Source organism: Bufo bufo, chromosome 4 (assembly GCF_905171765.1).
Source record: "Bufo bufo chromosome 4, aBufBuf1.1, whole genome shotgun sequence".
Lineage (NCBI taxonomy): Eukaryota > Metazoa > Chordata > Amphibia > Anura > Bufonidae > Bufo > Bufo bufo.
The window spans coordinates 83,382,760-83,394,941 of NC_053392.1; the positions used below are offsets into that span (position 1 = coordinate 83,382,760).

The 12,182-nt window shown below is 42.5% G+C and overlaps 1 protein-coding gene across 2 annotated transcripts in view; it reads right to left on the reverse strand.

Annotated features, from left to right (window-relative positions):
* The window catches only part of OPN5 (opsin 5), a 167,048-nt gene that overhangs the window by 88,278 nt on the left and 66,588 nt on the right, over nucleotides 1–12,182 (reverse strand). For both annotated transcript variants that reach the window (XM_040430981.1, XM_040430980.1), the window contains exon 2: nucleotides 11,786–11,844. The gene's annotated coding sequence lies outside the window, so the exon portion shown is untranslated. The remainder of the gene's footprint in view (nucleotides 1–11,785; nucleotides 11,845–12,182) is intronic.

A 12,182-nucleotide genomic window follows, 5' to 3' on the forward strand; every position in this document is an offset into this window, starting at 1 on the left:
CATCCAATAATCCATAATAGTTATAATAGTTAAGGATTATAGGAACTGTACACAATTATGAACTCGCAAGGCCTCAGAATTTTTGGTTGTGTGCAAATAAGGCCTCATACAAACGGCCGTTGTTTTGGTCTGCATCCGAGCCGCAGTTTTTGCGGCTCGGATGTGGACCCATTTACTTCAATGGGGCCGCAAAAGATGCGGACAGCACTCCGTGTGCTGTCCGCATCCATTGCTCTTTTCCGTGGCCCCGCAAAAAAAAATATAACCTGTCCTATTCTTGTCCGTTTTGTGGACAAGAATAGGCAGTTATATCAATGGCTTGCCGTGCCATTCCGCAAATTGCGTAACGCACACGGATGCCATCCGTGTTTTGCAGATCCGCAATTTGCGGAGCACAAAACACACAACGGTCGTGTGCATGTAGCCTAACTTTGGTAATAAGACTTACAAACCATAGCACAGGGAAATGTTTCTGCTGTCCATGGTGCGGTCACTGGTGAGGACCTACACAACATTAAGGTCCATAGAATGTGTAAAATTACCTAATAGGAAATATGTAAAATTGAATTGGAATTTAGTGTTTGTAGAATTTTTCTCACAATTTTTTTTTTATACACCTTACAAAATCCCCAATAGACATGCACAGTTATATCCGTGAGCGTGACATGTTATTTCAATGGGAAGGAGTGGCTAAGGCTAGGTTCACATCTGTGGTGGAGGGTCCAGCCAATAAAAAAAAAAAATAGGATGGACTATAGCTACATGCTGGTTTCACGCTGGGCATCTAGCAGATTCCATTATATTTAATGGATCTAGCAGTTCCGGTATTTTGTCCCCATCCTAAAACAGATTACCAGAAATACAAGAGCAGACGTGGATGTAGCCTAAAAGACTTCTGGAAGTGGTTTATCTCAGGTTCTGAATTTGATCTATTGTGTAAAGCCAGACATGTGAGATAAAGTAGTGATCATGGGGGCAGGGATTTTTCTCATCTTCCTCCATAGTCATCCTCATTCTAACCTAGACTGGCTCCTAACAGGACCCAAAACATTCACCTGTCTAGCACATGGAACTGACTTCAGAGTGTTTTTTCATAATAAGATTTTCCCCTGCTGGTAGCCTCAAACTTTTCAATCAGTGCTTATTCATAACAAGATATTTTTTATCTATTGCTGTGCTTGCATCCCCACGTAATGCTTCTCTGGAAAAGAGATGCAAGCTAGTCTCCTTTCCAAAAGGAAAGTAGAACAGAGTATTTCTCATACCAGAAGACCTGATCTTTTTTGGGTAACTACTCTTTTTTTTTTTTTTTTATTAAATTATTTTTTTTTTCCCTTACAAGCAAGATATTAGAAAATTTCAATGCAAAAAATACACAATTTAAATACATTTTTCTATCATGAATGCCAACCACAAACACAATTAATCCTAATTCTCCCCCTCTCCCTCCCTCATTATCGCTGTCCGGGAGACACATCCAATGCGACACTAGATCTTACGACCATGTGAGCCAAGTTCTATCCCATCTAACTTGCTGGCTTTTTTTATGTATAGCAATTTTTTCATATTTCCTCACTTTATCCACCAAGTGGTGCCATTCAGATATCAGCAAGGGATTTTTTGAGCCCCAATTCCTAGCAATTATTACCCTGGCCAACATAAGTGACTTCATCCAAAGCAGATTTTCCCGTCCCTGATCATCATATACGGAGGTGCCTAGAACCGCAATGGTTATATCTATATCCGCATCACATGAAGAGCATCAACGGAGCTGAGAAAAAACATTACTCCAAAAATCCTGGATTAAAGGGCATGCCCACACCAGATGTACAAAGTCTGCACCTTGGGCCTGACACCTGCGGCATCTATCTGAAACATCCTTATAAAACCGAGAGAGAGAGATGGGTGTGTAGTATAAACGGTGTAAAATCCTAAACTGAATTAACCTGTGATTGCCTGATATAGAAATTTTTCGAATATTCCTATAAATTAATTCCCATTTTAGTGTTTTGTTATTACCAATATCTTGACCCCATTTCATCTCACTTCTAAACTTATTCAATTTTGCCATTTCCGCTCTCCATTTACTATAAATTAGTGAGATGGAAATAGTGTTCTGATATAGGTTAAAACACCAATCTATAAATTCATGTGACTTAACCAAAAAAACCTCTTTGTCTTTAGTGCACATTCACTCACCTAAAGAATTATTAGGAACACCATACTAATACGGTGTTGGACGCCCTTTTGCCTTCAGAACTGCCTTAATTCTACGTGGCATTGATTCAACAAGGTGCTGATAGCATTCTTTAGAAATGTTGGCCCATATTGATAGGATAGCATCTTGCAGTTGATGAAGATTTGAGGGATGCACATCCAGGGCACGAAGCTCCCGTTCCACCATATCCCAAAGATGCTCTATTGGGTTGAGATCTGGTGACTGTGGGGGCCATTTTAGTACAGTGAACTCATTGTCATGTTCAAGAAACCAATTTGAAATGATTTGAGCTTTGTGACATGGTGCATTATCCTGCTGGACTCTACCATTTGAATGTCTCAACAGAAATCGAGACTCATCAGACCAGGCAACATTTTTCCAGTCTTCAACAGTCCAATTTTGGTGAGCTCGTGCAAATTGTAGCCTCTTTTTCCTATTTGTGGAGATGAGTGGTACCCGGTGGGGTCTTCTGCTGTTGTAGCCCATCCGCCTCAAGGTTGTGCGTGTTGTGGCTTCACAAATGCTTTGCTGCATACCTCGGTTGTAACGAGTGGTTATTTCAGTCAACATTGCTCTTCTATCGGCTTGAATCAGTCGGCCCATTCTCCTCTGACCTCTAGCATCCACAAGGCATTTTTGCCCACAGGACTGCCGCATACTGGATGTTTTTCCCTTTTCACACCATTCTTTGTAAACCCTAGAAATGGTTGTGCGTGAAAATCCCAGTAACTGAGCAGATTGTGAAATACTCAGACCGGCCCGTCTGGCACCAACAACCATGCCACGCTCAATCAAATCACCTTTCTTTCCCATTCTGACATTCAGTTTGGAGTTCAGGAGATTGTCTTGACCAGGACCACCCCCCTAAATGCATTGAAGCAACTGCCATGTGATTGGTTGACTAGATAATTGCATTAATGAGAAATAGAACAGGTGTTCCTAATAATTCTTTAGGTGAGTGTATATGCGTGCTTCACCTGAAAATATTTATACCTATCCAATGTTTCAGTATCTCTGTGCCCAAATATATCCACTACAGTCCTAATTTCCCCATTATGTATCAATTGCTCAACCCTGGTTATTCCCTTTCTTTCCCAATATAGAGTATTCTCCATCTTATTAAATTCTTTAAAGTGAACATTATACCATAAAGGGGTAAATTTAAATATGTGCGTAATTCCTAAAGTAACTTTAAGTAAATTCCATATGAGTTGCATAGAGTGCGATATACTACAATTTTTTCCCATCTCTCCCATATACCCAGCTTCTAAGATGCTAAATATGTCCTGCTTGGGCCCCTTATAATTTCCAAGAAGTTTGGAGAATGTATAAAAAGGTGCGGCGATATACCACTGTATCTGCGAGGTCAGAAAATAGCCCCGCAGGCAAGGGAGGGACACACCACCATTCTCCTCTGCTAGCCACAAATAATTTCGTTTGATACATACTCTTTTCCTGCCCCAGATTAGTTCATTAAACAATCTTTCTAGAGATTTAAAGTGTACGTCTTCGATGCAAATTGGACAGGGAATCAATTGATATAGTATCTGTGGTAGGAGAACCATTTTAACCAAAGCAATTCTATCCGCCTGCCCCAACGTCAGCTTTTGCCATACATATATTTATTTTTTTATTTTTTCTATCAGTGGGATGATATTCAATTTGGTGTACTCCTTCACTATAGAGCTTATCCGCACCCCCAGATATTCCAGTGAATCTGTTGACCTTAAACATCTGACCTCCCCAACACTTACTGGAGGAGTTTTATTTAGTGGGAGCAGAGCTGACTTCTGCCAGTTCACTTCATATCCTGAGAGGACGCCAAATTCATTTATTATCTGCATCACATAGGGCAAGGCTAAATATCCATCCCTTAAATAAATAAGGACATCGTCGGCATACAAGCTAATTTTATCCTGGAGATCCTGGCACCCAAACCCAAAGATATGAATATCCTGTCTAATACGACATGCCAGGGGCTCCAGAAAAATCGCAAATAAAAGAGGGGATAAGGGGCAACCCTGTCTAGTACCTCGTTGTAATTCAAAGGGGGCCGACAGAGAGCCGCTCACATTTATCCTTGCCCTGGGCGATTCATACAATAATTTTGCCCATTTAATAAAGTTCGGACCGAAATTTATCCTGTGCATTGTTACCCATAAAAACTCCCACTCCATCCTGTCAAACGCCTTAGCGGCGTCTAACGACAGGATGGAGCGGTTCTCTCCCTCTCCCAGGTGGATATTCATTAAAGTTCTTCGTATATTAGTATGAGCTGAACGCTTTGGTATAAAACCTGTTTGATCAGTGTGAATTATCTTAGCTATGACCCTCTTAAGTCTATTAGCAAGTGCATTAGCACCAATTTTATAATCTGTGTTAAGTAAGGAGATGGGCCTATATGACCCCATCTCCAATTCACTTTTCCCCTTTTTTAAAACCAATGTGATATTAGCTTCCGTCATTGACGCGGGTAGATGTCCCTCATTCCAAGACACATTTAACACCTGCAGCAAGTGAGGTAACAACACATCACTATACCGCCGGTATAATTCAAAAGGAAGGCCATCTGTCCCTGGAGATTAATTACCTCTAGTTGTTTTCAGTGCTTCTTCCAACTCCAACAATTGGAGAGGGGAGAGGGGGGGTGCCCCTGACAAAGCTTTAGGAGCGAAACCTGTGTCGGGCAAAGACTAAGACGCTGGGATTTTTAATGCGAATTTTAAAGTGCATGTTTGTAAGTATGTACTAATAAACATTTTAAAAACAGTCACCGGAGCTTCACTATGGTAGGAGCCACTTGTATCCACAGAAACTTTTAGGAAAAGAAAATGGGAATATTAGCAGACTCATCTGGTGTGTACTGGAACCAAGTCCGTGGTTGAACCCTGTTTTGGCCATGTATGAACGTGGATCTTCGCCGCAAAAAATATAAGTAGCCACGGAGGATATCGCATGCACGCTTTTTGTTGGTGGAGTGCCGTGTAAGTACAACCTGTGCACTGCAGGGCAAAACAACCGTACGGATTTACACTATTTTAGTTTTTTCAGTTGCAGGATATCCACAAATAGGACATTTGCAGCCCTCGGTTTTTTTCTAAAAGGAGAAGGAGAAAAGAAAAAAACTGTTTGTATACCGTCTGTTTATGACACGCGCGGTCCAAACCTTATATATATATATATATATATATATATATATATACTCCATGAAAGTGTGATTGACCCCACAACACTCCTCGGACCTGCAGAGCAACATTTTTGCGGACTGGTGATTAGATATCTTTCTTTTTACTAAGAATATGCCATGGTCAATATCTCGGTCCTTTAGCTCTGATCTATATAATGTGGCAAAATAATTAAGAAATTCATGTTCAATATCCACCCTATCTGTACATATGTTTCCCTTACACGATCTGATACTTTTAATTATAGTTGGCTTTTGCTGATTTTTAATCATGGATGCTAGTAATCTCTCTGGTTTACCTGCCTCACAAAACTGTTTTTGCCCTGCGAAAAAAATCTTCTGTTCACATTTATCTTGGAGGTGGTGGTTATATTCCTCCCTTGCCCTAATCAGAGACTGCCGTACAGCTGCACCTTGATCTATGGCTACCTTCCCCTGTAAAATGTGTAACCGCTGTTCCAGATCATTCTCCTTTTTAATATAGGAAGCTTTAAGTTTTTGAATTTTAGAATAGAGAATGCCTCGAGTAAAGGCTTTTAGGGCGTCCCAGACATAATGGTCATGACTCATGAGCAGTACCAACACTGAGATTCCAAAATTCTTCCAGATCACTCCCCAGTGCCCCATGGTCCTGAAGTATGTTAAGCCAATGGGGATTCAATCTGAAGGTACGAACTCCTCCGACAGCCTCCAGATTTTTTACTACTAAGAGAACTGGGGAGTGATCTGAAATCGTATGCGATTCATACTTCATACGGACAATCCTGTTGATAATATCAACTGTTGTAAAAGCAAGGTCTATCCTGGATAAGGCCGTACACGAGCGGCTGAAGCAGGAGTATGCTCTTGCCTCTCCATATAGGTGACGCCAGACATCTATTAATGCCATTTCCTGGCATACATTGGCTAATGGAGACGTCCCTCCAGTTCCCCCCCCCCACTCCTGCCACCTGAGGATATCCTATCCAATGCACAATCCATAACTTCATTAAAATCCCCAAGCAATATAATTGGGCATTCCTCTCTCCGACTTACAAAGTCAAAGAGTTGAGAGATGACATACAAGGAGAAGGGTGGAGGGACATAGACAAAAGCAAATATACATATTGTCCGGGACCATCTACAATGGAGAAACACAAACCTACCCTATTTATCTATTCTTTGTCTGATCGGTTCAAACTGTACTTTATTGTGTATATACACACACTGACCCCTTGTGAAAAGGAAGACAGACAAGAGTGGTACTCGGCCTGTGCCCACTTTTTCCTCATACGCGGCAATGTCTCAGTAGTCAGGTGGGTTTCAATTAGACACACGATCGCCAGAAGGTGTTTACCAATGACATCAGAAACAATTGCTCTTTTAGTTCTGTCCGCTAACACACGGACATTCCATACAAAAGTCTGTCTGTCATTAGATCACATCTATACGGGGTCTAGCACAATTCTTGGGAGACCAATCTCCCCGGCATGTACATCGTAAATATGTCCCCAGACAGCGAATTCCCTCCCTCCATCCCCCTCTCCCAACTCCTCTTTCTGGTCATCCGGGAGTAGCATCCCTCCCCGACAACCCCTTCCTTTCTGCGCTCCTCCCCTCCCCCTTCCCTTCGCCCATATCTAATCTTTATTTAATTAGCAATACCCTCCTGCTCCATCCATAGTACTAGTCCGTCCAATTTCAGGAAAAACAACGTCTTTCCATTGTATATTAATCTAAGAGTTGCTGGGTACATCATGGAGTATTTAATTTTTGCAGCTGCTAACTGTTTCTTCACCTCCCGAAATGCCCTGCGTTTCTCCTGAGTATCTCTAGAGAAATCCGGGTATATCTCAATCCTGGTATTATTATACATCAAATCCCTATTCTCCCTCTTTTCCCTTAGGATTGGGTAACTACTCTTTAACAGAGCTGAGCAAAGAAAACTTGCTTGGCTGCCTGAGAGGCCTTGGTACTTTTTCTCCTGGAGGGTATTGAGTATGTACAGAAGTACACTCCTCTGGGTATCTCCGGGTATCAAATATGCTTAGGAAAGCTAATTTGAATATCTTTCCCAGAAATCCAGAGGAGCATAGCCTAGCCTACAATACTCTGCACACATTCTATGCATACTAGGCGCTCTCCTTAATAACAAAGAGTATCCCCTCAGACAATGCATATACAGTACTTTGCCCAGAATCCCAGAGTAGCAAGTTAGTCTCTCGTTCTCTCTCTTTTTCACTGTCTCCCTCTCATCCCAGAAAGACGAGAGAGTGTTATATACCAACTTTCAGGGCAATTGAAGCTATTTGAGTTTTTTTTTTAAGTTTGGCGATTTGGGCCCAAAATTAATCTCAAGAAATGAGCTCATCTCTGTTCCAGAGCTATAGTAAATCAGGTCATTGTTTGTTCCATTATTACTTCTCTTGGTAAAGCATTGTAAAAATTCCCTATTCTTACTGTAATGAATCCTTTCCTATTCCGACTGCATTTCCTGATCGCAACAGATCAGTCAGGTAATTTCCCAAGACTAGATTAACAGAATTTTGGACCTATTGTAAATCAGATCATTGTTTTTGCCATTACAACCTAATTTAGTTAATATTCTAAAATGTCACTGCTCTAACTGTAAATAATCCTTTCTCATGCAGATGACTGACCTGCAATTCCTGCACATCAATAATATCACCTAGTCTGTTACATGTAATTATTAATATAAATAATCATCAAAACTTTAGCAAACATACAAACAGCAACGCAGCCAAGCAGCATTACAGAAATGGTGGCTGTGAGCCTCCGCTGCACTGTTAAACTTACCTGGAAGCCTTGACCCGCCTCCCACTGCCATCTTCTGGGTGGGTCAGACTGCCAGACCCATTTATTTCCTTTTGCAGGCTATGGCCTGCTTGCCGGCTAGGCCTATCCCCCTCTGCCTTCACGCTCCCCCAAGCTCTTAAAGGCCAGAATGTGCATCTTCACCAGCCAGTGGCCTTAATACTCTGGGTACTTAAGGCAACTTTCCCTATGGTCCCTGAGCAATAGGAGTTCTATCTTCTAGCTAAATTCCTGCTAGGTTTTGTATTTTGTTCTTTGCCCATGAACTGATCTCTGCCTGTTTTCCCGTATTTGACCCTATGCTGCCTGGCCTGATTTTGGATTCATTATCATGGTGCATGTTATTCTGTCAGCACTATGTATCATGCTACTTATTTGATGTGGAACTGCCAAGGATTAGCCCTGTTGAATAACACTGGTGGAAGCATACAGTAAATGTCAAAGTAAGCTTTCGATTTTTGCAGTGGATCTTGTAATAAAATAACTGTTGAGTTTGCAATATTCAAAAGGCCCCCTGTCAGGTATCATGTTAATTACCATGATCAACCAAATCGGGCAGTACACTTGGTTTAATAGGGTTCATCCTGTTGAAAGGTGCTCTTTAAGGGGTTTAGAGTACCAGCTAGAAAGCCCCCATGAATATTTTCTTCCAGCGTACCCCCATGAATATTGCCAAAGTTTCCTCATTATCAAGATCAAGAACAACCCGAGTGCTACCTTAAACATTGTCAGAGTTCCCCCATGAATAGTGTCATAGTGCCCCCATTAAAAGCATCTGCAAGAGTGCCCCCATTAATGGTTCCACAGAACATGAAAAATGCATACACAGTCTCCAGTTCCATCGCCTTCTCCACTTCACAGGGTATTTGTGCAGCGAGCAACAGGGGAAGCATAGAGGATGGGAATAGTTGTACTCACAGTGGAAGTCCTTGCTATGTTGCTCCCTGGGTCGTGCAGTGAAAGGAAAAATGCATACTTTCTTTTCTTCGGAGAACACCCTAGTTTTGGGGCTCCTGCCTGATGTGAAGGGCGCCCTTCATGTAGATGTTTTTTTTAGGCTCTGAATGATGTGATAGCAATGCGAGTGTTGGTGCATGAAATGTGGAGACCAGGTTTTTATGAGTCCACATACTGTGGCAATCCAATAGATGTCTCAGACAGGCAGTCTATACATTTAGCATATGCCATTCTCAAGGCAGTGTATGGGAGGCTGGTTTTTCTCTCCAGGTGTCACGGCTGAGGATGGGAGAAACCCTCAGCCGTGCGATGCCAGAAGATGTTAGTGGCTGCTTGGAGAGGATGACAGAAATAGGGAGCAGGTCACCTCCTAGAGCTTCCCTAATCTGACCCTGACTACTAGCTGCATGAGCCAACCTTGAAGGTAGGAGGGCTCATTCTCCGGAACCTCAGATCCCTACTGACCCTCCGCCGATCCCTGAGCTAGGAACTGGGTAGACAGCCCGTTCCTCCTGGACACGGAGGAACAGGAGTCTCACTGGCCAAGCTGCAAGGAAACAGGATACAAAAACAGACCTATGGATATGGCAGGTGAACTGCACTAGTTCCACCTACCTGCCACAGCCTTGCTGACTGGATCCCTGTGCTGACACGCTGACGTCCACACAATACTTAAAAGGACACAGCCAACACACATACAGACAGGAACCCAGATCCATAGCTACATTAAATAACAAAAGGAAAAAAACATCGACTAAACATCACATAACATTTGCTTTGACCACAAGGGTGGCCCTCACTGGCAGATGGTATTAGGTAGGAGGATGACTCCAGCAGACCATGGCTGAAGTACCCCTCTGACTACTGCTCTCAGCAGAGGCTATATAGGCCCAAGTATCCACACCCACACAGACACACCCAGTGCTCACATACTATGAAGGGAATTAACCCTTCTCACACCAGGGAAGGGAAGACAGCCACTTAAAGGGGACATGCACCCATAAATAAACCTCGTGCACAAACAACAATCACACATACAAAACCTCGTGCACACATACAAACACACCAAGTCAGGTGCAACCGCATGCACTTGACAGCAAGCTGCCTAGCAACCGCTCAGGCCGCTATACTGCCAAAACATCATAAGAACATGTTGCCAACGACAACCACAAGTGAGGCAACATACAAGCGGCCCTCACCTGTGGTTGAAACAACCACACGAGACTGCAGACAACAGCCTGCGGTTTAGGAGTCACGACCATGACCATGGTCGTGACACCAGGCTGTACAATCTCTCCTTTCCCGGCCAAAAGGGTGCAAATGACCTCTCTCACTCTCACTATATAGTAGCTCTGCAGTATCTTCAGTAGAATACAGTCTCTGAACAGAGGTCTCCTTCTGTTCTTTTGATAAGATGGGGAACCTAAAGCTTATTACTGTCACCAGTATGCAGAGAAGTATGTAGCTACAATGTAGGTACGCTATCTTTCTCTGACAAATTCTTTGCAATTTCCCTTATGTGGTCGCTCAACTTTCTGTAGAATCTACTAATTCTTTCCCTCAAGTGTTGGCACATATTCTGCTATTTACCCACAGTTTGAAGTACTCCCTGACCAGCTCAGGTCTCTTGCTGCACACGCATCCACAGCTTGCACTAGACTGGAAGTGGTGGAGCCAGCCCTTCCTACCAACAATAGCTAGGTACTAGGAACCTCAACCTTTCTCCATATACAGCCTTTGGATCATACTGTGCACAAAACACAGTACAGAAGGTTCCAATGCGCATCCTCTTCAATCTGTGAAGGCACTCACAACAAATACTTTTCCAGAATTATAAGTTAGGAGACTGGGAAAGTTTTTGGGGAGAGATGATAAAAATATGAACACAGCAAAGCCATAACTTGAGGTATACCTCCCAAAATTACAATTCCTCAAGCACTTTACTTTTAGGCTGCAGGAAAGAAAACAGCTCTTAAATGTCACAGCACAAAAGGTCATCGTCCCTGTTCAGCGCTGGTCTGTCAGTGGTAAATGTATTGAAAACTTCAGACCCCATACTCTGATAGAAAAGTAACAAGCAGCTTATGTCCTCTGTAAACTGGTGCTCTATGCCTGATCACCATATGGGGGCAGACATGTTCTGACTGTCTGATAAGTGAAACGGCATGGAAGGGATATTACAAGGAAAAGCGTTTTCCTTTGAGAAATATTTCATTTGACATCATGCAGTGCGAGTGGTACAAATATCAGAAATTGTCACCAGTATGGTGTGAAGAACATAAATAAGACCACAAACCACTGACATAAGTAATCATATAACAAGGCTAATTTAGAAAACTACTACAAATTATACAACCAAAATAGCCAGCCACCAAGAGGCTATTCACCAGTGTCCTTAATATGTATACTAGAGGGCAAATCCCTTAAAACTTAACTTTTAATAAAAAATAAAATATAAAATATAATAAAGATGCAAACCTCATTATCTTCTGGTGGTGTGACCCTAACCGATTCGTATTTTAGGGATCAACACACACACCATAGACTGAAAACACATAACAGGGTACACAGCGGTAACAATCGAAATGGGAAAGTAAAACGTGGTGTCCTACCTCATCCAGTGTGTTGGTAGTGTATTGGTAGAATATCCGCTGGAACCGGATCGGGGTTGCTGCAATGAGAAGATAGATAGATCCAGGCATGAACAAGATGGGATAACTGGCCCTATTGGGGGGTGAAAAGCTGGCCCTTTAAGACATAACCATGGAGCACCTTCCCTTACAAGAGCGACTCCATCCGGAACCTGACCCTACTAGCTAGTAATATTGTGAGAGTTCAGTGCCCCAGAGGACCACTGCAAGGGTTAATTATGGCTAAAAGGGCTAATGTTTTTTCATACACTGTGTAACCCACGTGGCTGAATATGGGCAAGGAAATAGTTAATCAGACAGCCTCTTAGTGCAGTTGCCAGGGTGATGGACTGGTCATGCCCCCGTCTGGTTGGTTTAT